This window comes from Carcharodon carcharias, chromosome 12 (genome assembly GCF_017639515.1).
Source record: "Carcharodon carcharias isolate sCarCar2 chromosome 12, sCarCar2.pri, whole genome shotgun sequence".
Lineage (NCBI taxonomy): Eukaryota > Metazoa > Chordata > Chondrichthyes > Lamniformes > Lamnidae > Carcharodon > Carcharodon carcharias.
In genome coordinates this window covers 112268870-112286357 of record NC_054478.1, presented here as the reverse complement: position 1 = coordinate 112286357, position 17488 = coordinate 112268870, and positions in this window count along the sequence as shown.

Below are 17488 nucleotides of genomic sequence, written 5' to 3'. Positions count from 1 at the left end.
TGGCAAGGGGTTCCTTGAGGGGACCGGGATTTTCTCAAGGGTGGACAGCAGCGACCCTGGGGTGGTTCCTACGCCTTCGGCCTCCCAGTTTTCCGGTCGCCCCCCACCCTTCCGCAAACAGGCCACTACACTATGCCACGGCCCTTGCCATCCTGGGACCGCAACCGCCTCGGCCTGCCCTTCTGGTTTCTTATTCCTTTTCCCAAACATTGTTTCGCATCAAAATCCCTCCTCAATTGCGATTGATCCTGCCGACTACGCCAAAATGTTCTAAGAAATTATGAGGATCAGGTTCGCAGGCGGGTAGTTTGATGCGGAAACAAAGAACAGGAGACTAGCTTGCTAGGATAATATTATTTTATTTTGCTTGTTTCCTACCTAGCCTATATAGGATAGAAACCAGGTCCGATACTCACAACGGGTCTGGCATAATTGGCTATATACTTACTCCACGAATTACTGGAACTGGGAGCCGTCAGTTCTGCGGAGGTGCCGCCTGTGACCCACGCTCAGCGATTAGCTTAACCCGGAGCAGACTCCCCGAACTGGGGACTTTCCAGGCTTATATATGCGCTACTTGCCGAGTTCACTGAGTCCGCGTTGGGCACTCGTCCAACACATTGTTTAGTACTGGGCATTGTTCCCATGCGGTTTCGGCTCCGACTCCCTTCAGTAGATAACAGGAAGTCTCTTAGCAACGTCTTGTGTTCAAGGTCAACTGGTGCCTGGATCCAATCTTGCATGTATTGGGACACCATGTTAACCCCTTATATTACACACCACCACCTGGAAGATCTCCTCCAGGTCACTCACCATCCTGACTTGGAAATACATCGCCATTCCTTCATTGTTGCTGGGTCAAAATGCTGGAACTCACTCCCTAACGGCACTGTGGATATACCTACACCACAGAGACTGCAGCAGTTCAAGGAGACAGCTCACCACTGTCTTCTCAAGGTCAATTAGGGATGGGCAATAAATGCTAGCCTAGCCAGCGATGCCCACATCCCATAAATTAATAAAAAAAAGCAAATTGATGGAAGGCATCATTAACAATGCTATCAAGCGGCACTTACACAGTAATAGTATGCTCACTGATGCTCAGTTTGGATTCCCCCAGGGCCAATAAGCCCCTGACTTCATTACAGCCTTGGTCCAAACATATCAGATCTGAATTCCAGAGGTGAGGTGAGAGTGAGGGCCCTGGACATCAAAGCAGCATTTAACCATTTGTGGCACCAAGGAGCCCTCACAAAATTGGAATAAATAGGAATCAGAGAGAAAATTATCCACTGACTTGACTCATACACAATGCAAAGAAGGTAATTTTGGTTGTTGCAAATCGATCATCTCAGTCCCAGGATATCAACAGCAGACGTTCCTCAGGGTAGTGTTCTAGGCCCAACCATTTTCAACACTTTAACAATGACTTTCCTTCCAACAGAAGTGAGAATGTTCGGTGATGATTGCAAAGTATTCAATCCCATTTGCATTCCTCAGATACTGAAGCAGTCTGTGCTCACTTGCAGCAAGACCCAAACAACATTCAGACTTGTGCTGATAAGTGACAAGTAACATTTGTGCTGCACAAGTGCCAGGCAATGACCATCTCCAACAAAAGAGTATCTAGGTAGTGCCCTTTGACATTCAATGACATCACCATCTCTGAATGCACCACCATTGACCAAAACTTTAACTGGGCCAGCCATTTAAATATTGTGGTTACAAAAGCATGTCAGAGGTTGGGAAATTTTTACAGTGAGAAACTCAGCCCCTGACTCCTCTAAGTCTGTCCAGCTTCTACAAGGAACAAATCTGAAGACTGATGGAATATTCTCCATTTGCCTGGATGAGTGCAGCTCCAACAAGACTCCAGAAGCTTGATATAATCCAGAACAATGCAGCCTGCTTGATTGGAAGCCCTACTACTACCTTAAATATTATTCCCTCCAGCATCGGCACAAGGTATCAGCAATTTGTACCATCTGCAAGCTGCAATGCAACAGTTCGCCAGGGCTCCTTTGACAGCATTTTCCATTTTCCAAAGGTTTAGAATCTTTTGCCTTCCACATCCAGCTTTGTGAACTTTGTTTCTTTCAAGGGTGAGATTATTTACTATGTTGGCTGTGGAAGAACGGTTTCTCCTTAATCCAGTAGTAAAATTCAATTCACATCAATTCAATTTCATTTTCTTGTCCATATGGAAATTCATTTCGGGTACATTGCTCGTTTGTTAAAAAATTACATACAAATGAATAATAACAATAAAAAGAAAGAAAATTGCCATGTTACAGAGGTCTAACTTTAATAAAGTAGATATTAAAAACTATTCCCATGCATTAAAATAATCAGTCAATGAGTTCCCCATGAATACATATCCTTATCCATACAACAAACTTCTGTTAAAAGTTTTCATAGAGAAGGCCACAAATGAATTCAGGAATGATTTGTCCTGCATCTGAGAGATTGTAATCTGTTCCTGGAACACATTAAAACAAGGGGTGATTCTCATTGTTCATGACTCTGTTTACTTTTGTCAAAATTTGTCAAGAGCAGATTTCATCAAGAAGATCTGCTCTTCAAATACACTTCCTGCCTGAGTCAATAACTTCTGTATCCTTAAAGAGTCTACTTTCTTAAGACAATGGTACCACAAGTGACATCTAAAAAGGATGGCACTCTCAACTACAGATATATAGAAGAGTTTCATGATTGCGGGGTCTACTTGAAAGGGTTTTAATTTTCTGAGGTAGATCCATGCATGTTTCTTGGCCATCACATCTGTACACTGTTCCCCCCAATTCAACTTATCATCTACTTCAATACCTAGATATTTGTAATTAGTAACTATTTCACTGCCCACACCATGAAGCTTCATGGGAACAATGCCATTAATTGTTTTTTCCTAAAGCCTGTAAGTAGTTCTTTCATCTTGTTTTTGTTCATTTTAAGGGAATTGTTATCACACCATTTTATGAATTCTCCATTGAGTTCTTATAGTTTACTTCATTATTCCTTATGAGACCCACAAGAACTGTATCATCTGCATATTTCAGGAATGTCATGACGTTGAGCTCTGATTGACAATTATTCATATAGAGGAGGAGGATGAAAAGTAAAGGTGACAGTACACAATGCCGAGGAGATCCAGTATTTGTTAACATGGGCTCTGAGTAAATCCCAGAGACTAAAACCTGTTGGGTCCTGTTGTGAAGGAAATCACTGATCCAAAGCAGGGGAGTAAGTTTGACATCATGATTTTTCAGTTGTGTGGTGTTGAAAGCCGAGGAGAAATCAACAAAGATAGTGCGAGCATAGTTGCCTAATCTATCCATGTGCTGTTGGATCAAATGGACCAGGGTCAGAAAAGTGTTGTCCACTGATTTATGGCATTGATAGGTAAACTGTATGTGGAACAAAAGAAAAGCAAAGATGCAAAGAAAATACACAATTAATAATGCCAAGACCTTGTTGAAAAGGTCTGTGAACGTTTAGCACTCTGTCTTTCCTTTTGTTTTGAACAGTTCGGCCAGTCTTTATATATCGTGCATGTTTGGTTATCGTTCTGTATTAATACATTGCTATGTATTTTTGTTTTAATACTTCATTTAGCTACAAATAAATGCTCAAGTAGTATGCACAGCTTGGGCTAGCGGTTTGTTGTTTTTCTGCCTTCTGCTGATAGATTAATGTGGGCATCCCATGTATTCTCCAATAAGTGATGAGCAATGATTGGAGTTGAATGGTTAAACCTGAGTTACACTCACCAGCAGAGAAAAAAAAAAGACACAATCTTCAGTTCAATCTGGGGATTCAGTTTACTTCTGAAAATCTGGGAACCTGAGAAAAGTGTTGACAAGAAATCCAAACTACGATACATAGGACTGCTCATTTTTCAATGAACAAACTCAATGTTGTCAGAAACTCACCTGCTGGGAATATTCAGAGGAGATGATTTCTCTGTGAAATTTACAATAAATCCTGCCACAGCTGCCCAATTGTCTTCTTTCATTTTATTAAAGTCACTTAAAGACTGAAATAAGCACCTGACATTCACGGCAACAGTGTCATGAAAACACAATAATTCTTCACTCCAAATTCCTCTTGTTTCATTCTAGCTAAACATGCATCCATATAAAAGATCTTTCCCTTTACCCAAACTTCCAAAAATCGTTTTTATCTGCATACCTAATCTTCTTTGAACTTTTCCTCTTTATCTGCACCACAAAAATACGAACTAGGAGCAGGAGTAGGCCACTTGGCCCCTCGAGCCACTCGGCACCTCGAGCCACTCGGCACCTCGAGCCTGCTCCGCCATTCATGGCTGATCTGATTGTTACCTCATCTCCACATTCCCACCTACACCCGATAACTGTTTGCCCCCTTGTTTATCAAGAATCAACCTAGCTCTGCCTTAAAAATATTTAAAGATTCTTCTTCACTGCATTTTGAGGAAGAGAGTTCCAAAGACTCATGAGCCTCTGAGAGAAAAAAAACTGTCCTCATCTCTGTCTTAAGTGGGTGACCCCTTATTTTCAAATAGTGATCCCTAGTTCTAGATTCTCCCACAAGGAGAAACATCCTTTCCACATCCACCCTATCAAGACCCCTCAGGATCTTATATGTTTCAATCAAGTCACCTCTTACTCTTCTAAACTCCAGCAAATACAAGCCCAGCCTATCCAACGTTTCCTTATAAGACAACCTGCCCATTCCAGGTGTTTTTTTTTTGTTTTCATTTATTCATGAGATGTGGGCATTGCTGACTGGGCCAACATTTATTGCCCATCCCTAATTGTCCTTGAGAAGGTGGTTGTGAGCTGCCTTCTTGAATTGCGGCAGTCCATGTGGTGTAGGTGCAGCCACAGTGCTCTTAGGGAGGGAGTTCCAGGATTTTGATCCAGCAACAGTGAAGGAACGGTGATATATTTCCAAGTCAGGATGGTGCGTGGCTTGGAAGGGAACTTCCAGGTGGTGGTGTTCGCATGTATCTGCTGCCCTTATCCTTCTAGATGGTAGTGGTCGTGGGTTGGAAGGTGCTGTCTAAGGAGCCTAGGTGAGTCCTTTCAGTGTAGAGCTTTAGTCTAGTAAATCTTCTCTGAAATGCTTCCAATGCATTTACATTCTTCCTTAAATAAGGAGAACAATACTGCACACAGCACTCCAGATGTGGTCTCACCGATGCCCTGTATAATGGAAGCATAACCTCCCTACGTTTGTATTCAATTCCTCTTGCAATAAACAATAACATTCTATTAGCTTTCCTAATTGCTTGCTGTACCTGCATACTAACCTTTTGCGTTTCATGCACTTGGACACCAATATCCCTTTGCATCTCAGAGCTGTGTAATCTCTCAACACTTAGATTTTTTATTCTTTCTGCCATAATGGACAATTTTCCATTTTCCCATATTATGCTACATTTTTTCAGATTTTTGCCTACTCACTTAACCTATCTATATTCCTTTCTAGGTTCCTTATGTCCTCTTCACAACTTACTTTCCTACCTATCTTTGTGTCACAGCAAATTTAGCAACCATACCTGCCATCTCTTCATCCAAATCATTCATATAAATTGTAGAAAGTTGAGGCATCAGCACCGATCCCTGTGCCACATCACTTGTAACATCTTGCCAGCAAAAACATGACCCATTTATGCCTACTCTCTGTTCCCTGTTAGCTAGCCAATCTTCTATCCATGCCAATGTGTTCCCTTTACACCATGAGCTTTTATTTTCCATGAGGACCGTTGATAAAGCACTTTATCAAATGCCTTCTGGAAATCTAAGTACAGTACATCCAACGGTTCCCCTATATCCACAGCACGGGATACTTCTTCAAAGAACTCCAATAAATTGGTTAAGCATGATTTGCCTTTCACAAAACCCTGCTGACTGTCTGATTACCTTGAATTTTTCCAAATGCCCTACTGTAACATCCTTGATAATAACTCCTAACATTTTCCCTTTGATAGGTATTAAGCTAACTGGTCTGTAGTTTCCTACTTTCTCTCTCCTTCCCTTTTTAAGTAAAGGATTTACATTCACTATTTTCCAATCTAATGGAACCTTCCCTGAATCTAAGAAATTTTGGAAAATTAAAACCAATGCGCCAACTATCTCACTAGCCACTTCTTTCAAGACCTGAGGATGAAGTCCATCAGGACCTGGGGACTTGTCAGCAATTTATTCAGTACCATTTCCCTGATGATTGTAATTTTTCTGCATCACTCCCGCCCTTCCATTTCTAGATTTACAGCTATTTCTGGGATGTTACTTGTATCCTCTATAGTGAAGACTGATACATAATACTGGTTCAATTTATCTGCCATCTCTATTTTCTCTCATTAATTTCCCAGATTCACTTTCTATAGGACCAATGTTCACTTTGTTAATTCTTTTCCTTTTAAAATATTTATAAAAGCCCTTACTATCCATTTTTATATTTCTAGCTAGCTTTTGCTTGTACTCTAATTTTTCCCTCCCTATCAATCTTTTAGTCATCCTTTGCTGTTTTTCAGGTTCTGTCCAATCTTCTGGCTGCCACCCATCTTTGCACAATTATTTGCTTTTTCTTTAAGCCTGATACTATCTTTAACTTCTTTCGTTAACCATGGATGGTGGGTCTTGCCCTTCGATTTTTTCTTTCTTGTTGGAATGTATCTATTCTGTGTATTCTGAAATAACCCCTTAAATGTCTGCCACTGCATTTCTATTGACCTATCCCTTAACCTAATTTACCAGTTTAGTTTAGCAAGCTCTGCTTTCATGGCCTTTGAATTGCCTTATCTAAGTTTAAAATACCAGTCTTGGAGCTGCTCTTGTCTCTCTCAAACTGAATGTAAAATTCAATCATATTATGGCTGCTAATCCCTAGGGGTGCCTTCACTATGAGGTCATCAATTAATCTTATCTCATTGCACAATACCAGAGCTTGTATACCTTGCTCTCTGGTTGGCTCCAGAACATGCTGTTCTAAGAAACTATCCCGGAAATATTCTTTGAACTCTTCATCTAGACAGCCTTTGCCAATCTGATTTTTCCAGTCTCTATGTAGATTAAAATCCTCCATGATTATCACCGTAAATTTCTGACAGGCACCCATTATTTTTTTCCTTTATATCCTGTCCTAACTTGTGGTTACTGTTAGGGGGCCTGTACACCTCTCCCACACATGACTTCTTGCCTCTCTACTGTGCTAATACAATCATTAATTATGAGAGCTACCCTTCCACTTTTTCCCAGCTTCCTGTCCTTCCTAAATATCATGTACCCTTCAATATTCAGGTCCCAACCTATGCCATCCTGCAACCATGTCTCTGTAATAGCTATCAGATCGTACTTATTTATTTCTATTTGTACTATCAGTTCATCTGTTTTGCTTCAAATGTTACACACATTCAGGTACAGAGCCTTTAGTTTTGTCCTTTTATTATTTTTGTAATCTCTAGCCTTATCTGCTGGTTTACACTTAGATTGTACTCTCTAACCCTTCCTGTTATGTTTTGTTCATCATTTCCCACATTTGTGTCTATCCTTTGATTTACCACATCTTCTAAAATTTGATCCCTTGCCCCATTGTTTAGTTTAAAAGCTTCTCTACTTCCCTATTTATGTGGTTCACTAGAACACCAGCCTCAACATGGATCAGGTGTAGACCATCCCAAAGATACAGTCTTAGTTTCTCCAGTACTGGCGCCAGTGCCCCACAAACTGGAACCCACTTCTCCCACACCAGTCTTTGAGCCACACATTCATTTTCCTAATCTTATTTTTCCTATGCCAATTTGCACATGGCTCAGGTAATAATCCAGCGATGATTATCTTTGGGGTTCTGCTTCTTATTTTGGCGCCTAGCTCCTCATACTGACTATACAGAACCCCCTTCCTCGTCCTGCCTACGTCATTGGTACCTATATGGACTGCAACAACTGGATACTCCCCCTCCCACTGCAAGTTCCTCTCCAGCCCTGAGCAGATGTCCTGGACCCTGGCACCAAGCATGCAACATTGCCTTCTGGACTCTTGCTCTTTGCTGCAGAGAACAGTGTCAATCCCCCTCACTATACTGTCCCCTACTAACACTACATTCCCTTTTGCTCTGCTCACTTGAATGGCTTTCTGTACCATGGTGCCACGGTCAGTTTGCTTGTTGATCTTGCAGCCTCAACTCCCATCCAAACAAGCTGAAAGAACCTCAAACCTATCGGACTATTGCAATTGCAAAGGCTGAGTCTCCTGCACTCCTGCCCTTTGGGTCCCCTCACCTGCCTCAGCTGCAGTCATACCCTCATGTCCCTGACCACTTTCCAAATCAGAAGATCCTATCCTAAGTGGTGTGACCACCTCCTGATACAAAATGTCCAGGTAACTTTCCCCCTTCCTGATGTGTTGCCCAAGTACATCACCTGTCCTGCCACCCTTAATGTGTTTTAATTATCTACTTAATTATATTATTTGATTTTTTTCCTTTTATGTTTAATTCATTAATTTACCACAAGCTCTTGTACTATCTTAAAGCTTCAGGATAAAATAGACCTTAATCACTTACCAAATCCTCATCAAACAGGTAGCTTCTTCTGTGCAGTATACTAAGGACCAATTCCTACAGGTGAAAAAGTTAGAAAAAGCAGAGGAGCATCTCCTTCCCCAACTCCCTCAACTCACTAAACTCCCAACACCCCATTGAGGCTGCACTCCAATACTAGGTCATACTAAGGTGCCTGTATTTAAACATTCTGAACTAAAGACACTAGCTGAGCCCCAGGTACAGAAAAACCAGTTCAAGCTGGTTTCCTTAATTAATTAACCACAGCTACACCCCAATGGATAGCTTCTATCTCCCTGCTTAGGCCCCTGGATGGGATTTAGAATTTAAACAGTATTTCCCGTTAAATGTTAAAATCAAACAATGTTAGATTTTTAGAAAGAGATTTAAAATTCCCTCAACTCAGCAAACTAACAGCACTCTGATGAGGTTGTACTCCAGTCTCACTCCTTATCTAATCTGACGATTCTGCAAATCTGGTGTGAGTACTCTGGATGCATCAAGCCCCTTGCTCATTCACTGCCATAAGTTGAAGTCTAAGATTATTTCTAAGTAACTTTCCCAGTTACATTTAAATGAGAGAAGGAAATTATTGTTTCTTATGTAAATAGGATTACTTACCCTGTTGTGCTGGAAATGTTTCCAATTCCAGGTCCATTGTTTTATCTAACCCTTTAATAATCACCTACTCTATCTGGTCAAACACACGGGGCAGAATTTTACGGCCCCGTTTCGGCGGGGACGGGGCTGTAAATTGCGGTGGGCCGTTATAAATCCCATTGATGACAGGGGAACGTAAAATCCTGCTGTCGTAAAATTTTACCCATGATTTCAAGGAACTAATGAATGTTGGGTTGGAAGTTAATATTTCTTTGCCTTGAAGGGAACCACTCTATTATGCAAATCTCATCATCTACAGTGGTTATAAGTTCAGCTTTCCATTCCCTTCACTGCTCAGTATTCCTTTGATTTAAATGTGAACTTCATCTAATACATACATAAGTCATACACTAATCCACAAACTGCACATATCAAATTTATTATGTTATGACCAGATGAGAAGAGGTGAACTGGCTCCCCTCTATTCAACCTCTTCGGTTGGTCACAACAAAGGTTTAAGTTTCTTTTTCACAGGATATGCCTTTTCCAAATCAGAATGTATTTCATCTGTGATAAGGAACCGATCAAACAACATTTTCTTGAGTCAAAGAAAGAGCAAATTAACCACAAAGCCAAGAAAAATATTAAGAATGCGACATCAAGCATTCGGTACTCATGCACTTATTCGGGTACACACACCAGAAATAAGGGGAATTAAAGTCCAAAAAAGGTCAAAAATATACTATTATGTGTCTTTTGATTGTCCTTGAGGTGTGGATTTTTTAAATGCTGTGGCTGATTTGGTTGGCTGGTTTCTCAGATGTGGTCAGATGTAGAAGATGTTGTAATTATTCTGGTAGAGTTGCTTTCTTGGACTAGCAATGTGCTTATTCCGAAAGAGAGAGAAGGAGAGAGAGCAGCCTTCAACCTGTTTCCTCTGCTGAAGACTTTCTTGACAGAACCTGTGTCACTTGCAATCTCTCTCTGGTGGCTGGCAGCCACTTTTTCAATATCCAGTACTCTGTATTTTTAATGTCTCTTCCTAAGACAGTTACAGGTTTCATGGATTTCTGGGTTAAAGTGTCTTTCTCTTCACACTCTCCTGAGGGTGATTTGTGTGTTCCTCATCTTCATCTTGGAATGTGACCTTGTATTTTTAAACAGTTTGTTCTGTCTCTGTTCAAATTACAAAACTTCCAGTCAGTTGAAAATTGAAAAGTTATATTTTCAAAAATTTAAGGGACATAGCCTTGTCACAAAAAAATGAAATGATATTCACTCTCATTTCATTATAAAGTATAAAAACACAAAACAAAAAAAGCACACTCACTTCCATTCATTCTCTCAGCCTTGTTCTGGATTATCCCATCAGCCCTAACTGGGTCTCTTTAAGTATGGGACAGGGCATCTGCAATCACATTCGATTTCCCTGATATGTGGGTACTTTTTAGGAGATATGGTTGGAGAAACAAACTCCAATTGAGTAACCTTGCATTTTGAGTTTTGAATTTCTCCACAAAGGTCAAAGTGGTCTCTCTGTATCTATTTTGGACATAAGTCTCAAAATGTTAGAGAACCAGTAATAAGCCTAGAGTTTTTTTTTTCTACTAGTGGAATATCATTTCTTATATTGTTCAGCTTTTTGGATAAGTACCTGATTGGTCTCTCTATTCCTCATTCATCATCCTGGAGGAGAACAGCCACTAGCCCAAGTTCACTAGCATCAATGGTTACTTTAGATGCTTGATTAAATGCTCGGAGCTGACGGCACTGGTTCATTTATTAAAATGGCTTTCAGCTTCTTGAAAGCTGTCTGGCATCCCTCAGTCCATACTACTTTTGCTTTCTTCTGTAGGAGGTCTGTCAGCAGGGTAGCTACAGTACTCAAATTTGGGAAGAACTTGCGGTAGAACCCACACATTCCTAAAAATCTCATGATTTTCCTCTTCACTGTGAGAATGGGAAACTATATTACTGCTTGTAGCTTTGCAGTGCTGGGCAGTACTTATCCTTGACACACCACATGTCCCAGGTGGGTCAGCTGAGCCTTAGTGGACTTGCTCATAGCAACATTGACTATTTGGTTGCTGACTGAAATTTCTGGAAGAGGGATTCCAGTTGCTCTAAGTGAGTTTCCCAGGTGCCACTGTACACTAGGAGGTCATCGAGGTACACCATGCAACTAACTAAGCCTTTGAAAGGTGGCTGGGGCATTTCAGAGTCCAAATGGCATGACTTGACACTGGTATGACACATACAGGGTTATGAAGGTAGAGATTTCCTTTGCACGGCCAGTCGAGGGAACCTGCCAGCATCCCTTAAGTAAATCTATCTTTGTAATGTAGGCTGCATTCCCCATCCTATCAATGCAGTCTTCCAGGTGGGGGATCAGGTGGAGATTGACTCTGATCGCTGCATTAACCTTTTAGTAGTCAATGCAGAGCCTTGTGGAGCCATCTGGCTTGGGCACGAGCACAACGAGGGTAATCCAGCATGTAGTTAATCTCTTCCCTAATCTAGGCCAGTTTCTCAGGACCTAGACAGTTGGGATGTTGCCTCTCCCACATCCACATCACGTAGAGCTGCTTGGCCTAAATAGCCAAGTGGTTATGGCACTGGGTTTGTAACCCCAAGATCAAGAGTTCAAATCTCACAATGGCAAACTATGGAACAATGTGACTTCATCTGAAACAGATGGAAACAGGTTTGTACTTGAAAGGGTATCACGTAGAGCTAAAGTGGTGCAACCTGGCTTGTGTCTACAGATTCTTTTAAATGTGGTGTGCAGGTTTGTCAGGTCTCCTTGCTGTTCTGCATTTAAGTGGGGAAATATGGTGTCCAATTTTGCTAGAATTTCTGTGTTTGCTAGCTGTCTCGCTCCAATTCACCTGCACTGTTCCTCTCGTCCTCCATTTCTGTTGTTATTGGACAGATAGTTACCTGCTTTTCCCCTTCTCGGCTGTATTATTGTGTTATCATGTTGACATGACATAGCCTTTGCTTTTTCCTGTGGTCTGGGGGGGCCAATTAGGTAGTTTAGCTCCCCAAACTTCTTTGCTCCTATGTCTAGGCCACTGAACCGGGGTTTTTGGGGGTTCACCCAGTATTGGTAGGAGCACTAGCACGTCGTCTCCTGACCGAAAGGTTCGGGTCCTGACATGTTTGTCTGCCTGTCTTTTCATAACTGTCTGAGGGACATCTAAGTGTTCTTGAGCCATATTACAGGCTCTCATAAATCACTCACGAAACATGGTTACGTAGTCTAACATGGGGACTTCCTCCTTCTGTTCAGCTTCAGAGGACCTTAGGTGTCCGTAACCACTTCAAACGGAGTAAAACCAGTGGACTCATTGGGTGAGCCTGGTAGTGAACAGAAGGAAACCTAACCCTGTATTACAGTCATGGGGATACTTGTGGCAGTATGTCCAAATCATTGTTGTTAGAGTATGATGGTACCATTCTAGCCGCCCCACCCCCCTCCGTGCATTTGCAGGTGATACGCTGAAGACTTCAGCTGGGTCATGCTCAGGTTACCCATGACTTCATGGAATATTTTGGACATGAACTTTGAGCTCTGATCTGACTGGATCTTGGTGGGTAGTCCATACTGGGTAAAGAATTGTGTTAATTCACCCATTACTTTTGGCAGATATGGTTCACAGGGGAACCATCTCTGGGAAATGGGTAGCCACGTCTTTGATGGTGAGGGTATACTGGTAGTTCCCTTTTGTTTCTGGCAGGGGCCCGACATTGTTCACTAGCACCTTGCTGAATGGTTCCCCAAAAGCAGGCATGGTGCAGGTTTTATTGCAGGCTGGGGTTTTCCCACAACCTGGCAGATGTTGAAGGTTCTCAAAAACCTTCCTGCATCCCTGTGGAGTTGAGGCCAGTAAAAATGCTGGCTGATGTGGGCTTGGGTTTATCGTATACCAACATTCCCAGCCATTGGGATTTTGTGTGCTAGCCTTAATAATTCCCACTCAGGCGGCATTACTACCTGGTGGATCACTGTCCACTCCTCATTTGCAGGTCTGTGAGGGGATCTCCACTTCCTCATCAGCACCTCATTTTAATTGTAGTAGCGTTCAGGCATTGCCTCGGCCGCAGCTTCAGTTTGGGCAGAATGAAGGTTGCTGAGCTGCAACCAAAAAAGGCCTATTTATTACCTCCTTAGAGTTCTCTAGACTCCCGAAAAAGGTCTCAGATATCCAGACAGTAGGGTCATCTGTTTGCAGTGCCACTTCAGCCTCCTCTGATATAGTTTGTATGACCATAGACTGTGTTACCACACCATCAGGGAAAATGCTAGGCATTTTCTCCTGCAGGTGTTCCGTCTCCCTGACCTTGGTCGGCTTCTCTGAGACCACTGGAGATGTTATCACTTCTGACTCCAGCAGGTCATTGCCGAGGAGCAGGTTGACCCCATCCACATGTAAACTGGGGATGACCACGGTCCACGGTCACTGGTCCTGACACAAGTTCACACTCCAGGTACTCCAGGTAAAAGGGGATGGGCATGTACCCTCCTTCAATACCTTTTACCATCACCTTGGCACTTACTGCATTCTCTTGTGGAAAAGTCATGTTTTTTCTCAGCAGTGGAGTTTGGCTAACCCCTGTATCATTCAGCGTCAATATAGGCTTACTTGCCTTGCTCTGGGGAAATGTGGCCACTCTTCTGATACAAAATCCTTGTAACACTCAGGGATTTTTTAAAACTCACCCACACTCACATAATGCATCTATAGGGATTTACTGCTGCAGTCAGAGCCACTGCCTGGTCTGCTATGCTGTCTGTCTGCCAGCCACTTCCTGCTCAGGGCTTGTGTGCCTCAACAAATCTCATGGATTCTTCCCATAACCTCCAGCAATCAGCACAGAGGTGTCCTACCTTGAGGCAGTTAAACCACACAGGCTTCTTGGCCTCACACCTTCAATTTTAATTCCTCTGTCACTAATTTATCAGTTTCAGTGTCCTCAATTTCCACCTCTAAATGATCTGCCACCCATTTTAAAATGTACGTTTTATTAGCTTTCGGGCAGATCTCCACCTCTAAGTGGTAAGCTATACCTTCTAATTCTTCCAATGACAATGCCCTTAACTTCTCGCCAGTTATCTCATCCTGTTCTATGAAAGCATTGAATGTGGACATTTTAGCACTTTGGTGTAACAGACCCAAGAAAACCTTTTGCAGCTTTATAAATTGCCATTGAAGGAACAATTTACTTTCTCCACTCAAATTCTTTCATCAGTCTGAGGGAACAAATTCCAGACATGAGCCCCCAATTTTGTTATGACCAGGTGAGAAGGGGGTGAACTGGCTCCCTTCTATTCAGCCTCCTCAGTTGGTCACAACAAAGGTTTAAGTTTCTTTTTTACAAGGATATGCCTTTCCCGAATCAGAATGTATTTAACTTTTTAAGCTGTGAGTAATAAAGAGCCAATCAAACAATGTTTTTGTGAGTCAAAGAAGGAGCATATTTATTAGCCACTAAACCTGAGAAAAATAATTTCCCCCGTTCTATGAAAGCATTAACATTAAATGTGGACATTTTAGCATTTTAGTATAACAGTCCCAAGGTAAATGCGATGTCAAGCATTGGTCCATTATGCAAACATTCAGGCACACATACACACAGACGTGTCAGAAATAAAGGGAGTTAGAGTCCAATAAAAAATGTATTAGAATATATGGTTAAGTGTCCTTTGATTGTTCTTGAGGCATTGATTTTAAACGCTGCAGAAGATTTAGGTTAGCTGGCTTCGGTCAGATGTAGAAGATGTTGCAATTATTACGAGATCTCAGTTTGCTGATAAGTTTCTGATAGAGCTGGCTTCTCAAACCGGGCAATACTTTTATTCCAAAAGAGAGAGAGGGAAAAAGAGCAGCTTTCAGCCTGTTTCTTCTGCTGAAGACATTCTTGACACAGCCTGTGTCACTTGCAATCTCTCTTTAGCGGCTGGGCAGCCATTGTTTCAGTATCTAGTGCTTTGCATTTTTAATGTCTCTTCCTTAAACAGTTATGAGTTTTGACGGGTGCCTGGGTTATAGGAAATGTCTCTCCCTTCACATTCTCCTGAGGGCGATTTGTCTGTTTCCCATCATTACCTTAGAATGTGGCCTTGCATCTTTGAGCAGTTTGCTCTGTCTCAATCCAAATTGCAAAATTTCCAGTCAGTTGAAAGTTGAAAAATCATATTTTCAAAAAAAATGGCGACCATATCGGGGACAGTGATCACAATCCAATTAGATTTAGCATTACCATGGAAAAGGACAGAGATAAGGCAGGAGTAAAAGTCTTGAACTGGGGGAAGGCAAATTTTGCAGAAATGAGAAGGGACTTGGTGAGGTAGACTGGACAGCACTGCTGGAGGATAAAACAGTGGAAAACTGGTGGGAAGCACTAAAAAGCGAGATACTAATTGTACAAAGTAGACATGTCTCCTACAAAAATAATAGTGGTACTGCCAAATGCAGACTCCTCTGGTTGTCTAGAGGCATACAGGGGAAGATCAAACAGAAAAAGAAAGCGTACGATAGGCACAAAGAACTAAGCACTGCAAATAGCCTAGACGAATATAGGAAGTGCAGGGATGAAGTAAAAAAGGAAATAAGGAAATCAAAGAGAGGGCATGAAAAAAGATTAGCAAGTAAAGTTAAAGATAACCCAAAGATGTTTTACCAATACATTAATGCTAAAAGGTTAGTTAAGGAAAAAGTGGGACCTATCAGAGTGTGCAGATGCAGAAGCTGTGGGAGGGGTTTTGAATGAATATTTTATCTCCCTGTTTACAAAGGAAAGGGAGGATGTAGATATAGTAGTCCAGGAGGAACACTGAGAGATATTGAATGGGATAGTCATAGAGAGAGAGGAAGTTCTTGAAGGGTTGAAATCCTTGAAAGTTGATAAGTCACCAGGGCCAGATGGATTGTTTCCGAGGCTGCTGAAGGAAGTCAGGGAGGAAATAGCAGGATGATGATTTTCCAATCTTCACTAGATACAGGGGAGGTACCGGAGGAGTGGAGAAATGCGAATGTAGTTCCATTGCTTAAAAAGGGATCAAAGGAAATGCCAAACAATTATAGGCCGGTTAGTCTCACATTGGCAGAATCAATCCTGAGAGATAGGATTAATTGTCATGTGGAAAGGCAGGGACTAGTCAGGGATGGTCAACATGGATTTGTTAAAGAAAGGTCTTGCCTCACAAATTTGATTGAATTCTTTGAGGAAGTGACAAGAAGGGTTGATGAAGGTGGTGCAGTGGATGTTGTGTACATGAATTTTAGCAAGGTATTTGACAAGGTCCCACATGGCAGATTGGTCAGGAAAGTAAAAGCCCATGGGATTCAGGGTAATGTGGCAAACTGGTTGGCTTTGTAACAGGAAACAAAGGGCAATGGTTGATGGATGCCCTTGCGAATGGAAGGTTGTCTCAAGTGGTGTTCCACAGGGCTCGGTGTTGGGACCCTTGCAGTTTGTGTTATATATTAACGATTTGGACGTGAACGTGGGGGGCGCGATTGGGAAATTTGCAGATGACACAAAGATTGGCCGAGTAGTGGATAGTGTAGAGGATAGCCGTAATCTCCAAAACGATATAGATGGGTTGGTGGAGTGGGTGGTAAAGTGGCAGATGGATTTTAACATAGAGAAGTGTGAGGTCATACATTTAGGGAGGTCAAACAGTTACAGAGATTACACAATAAATGGGAATATACTAAGAGGGGTAGGTGAAGTGAGAGATCTTGGCGAACAAATACACAGATCCCTGAAGGCAGTAGGTCAAGTAGACAAGGTTGTAAAGGCGGCATTTGGAATGCTCTCCTTCATTGGCAGAGGTATAGAATATAAAAGTAAGGATATAATGTTGGAATTGTATAAATTCTTGGTGAGGCCACAACTGGAGTATTGTGTGCAGCTCTGGTCACCACATTACAGGAAGGATGTAATAGCTCTGGACAGAGTGCAGAGGAGGTTTACAAGAATGTTGCCAGGGTTAGAAAAATGTATCTATGAGGAGAGATTGGATAGGTTGGGTTATTTTCCTTGGAACCAAGAAGGCTGAGAGGTGACTTGATTAAGGTGTACAAAATTATGAGGGGAATAGATAGAGTGGACAAGATAAAATTGTTTCCCTTGATGGAGAATTCTAGAACCAGGGGACATAGATTCAAGATAAGTGGCAGAAGGCGTAGGGGGGACATGAGGAAGAACTTTTTTACGCAGAGGGTAGTGGGTTTCTGGAATTTGCTGCCCAAGTTGATGGTAGAGGCAGAAACTTTAAACTCTTTTAAAAAGTACCTGGATCTGCACTTAAAGTTCTGTAAGCTGCAGGGTT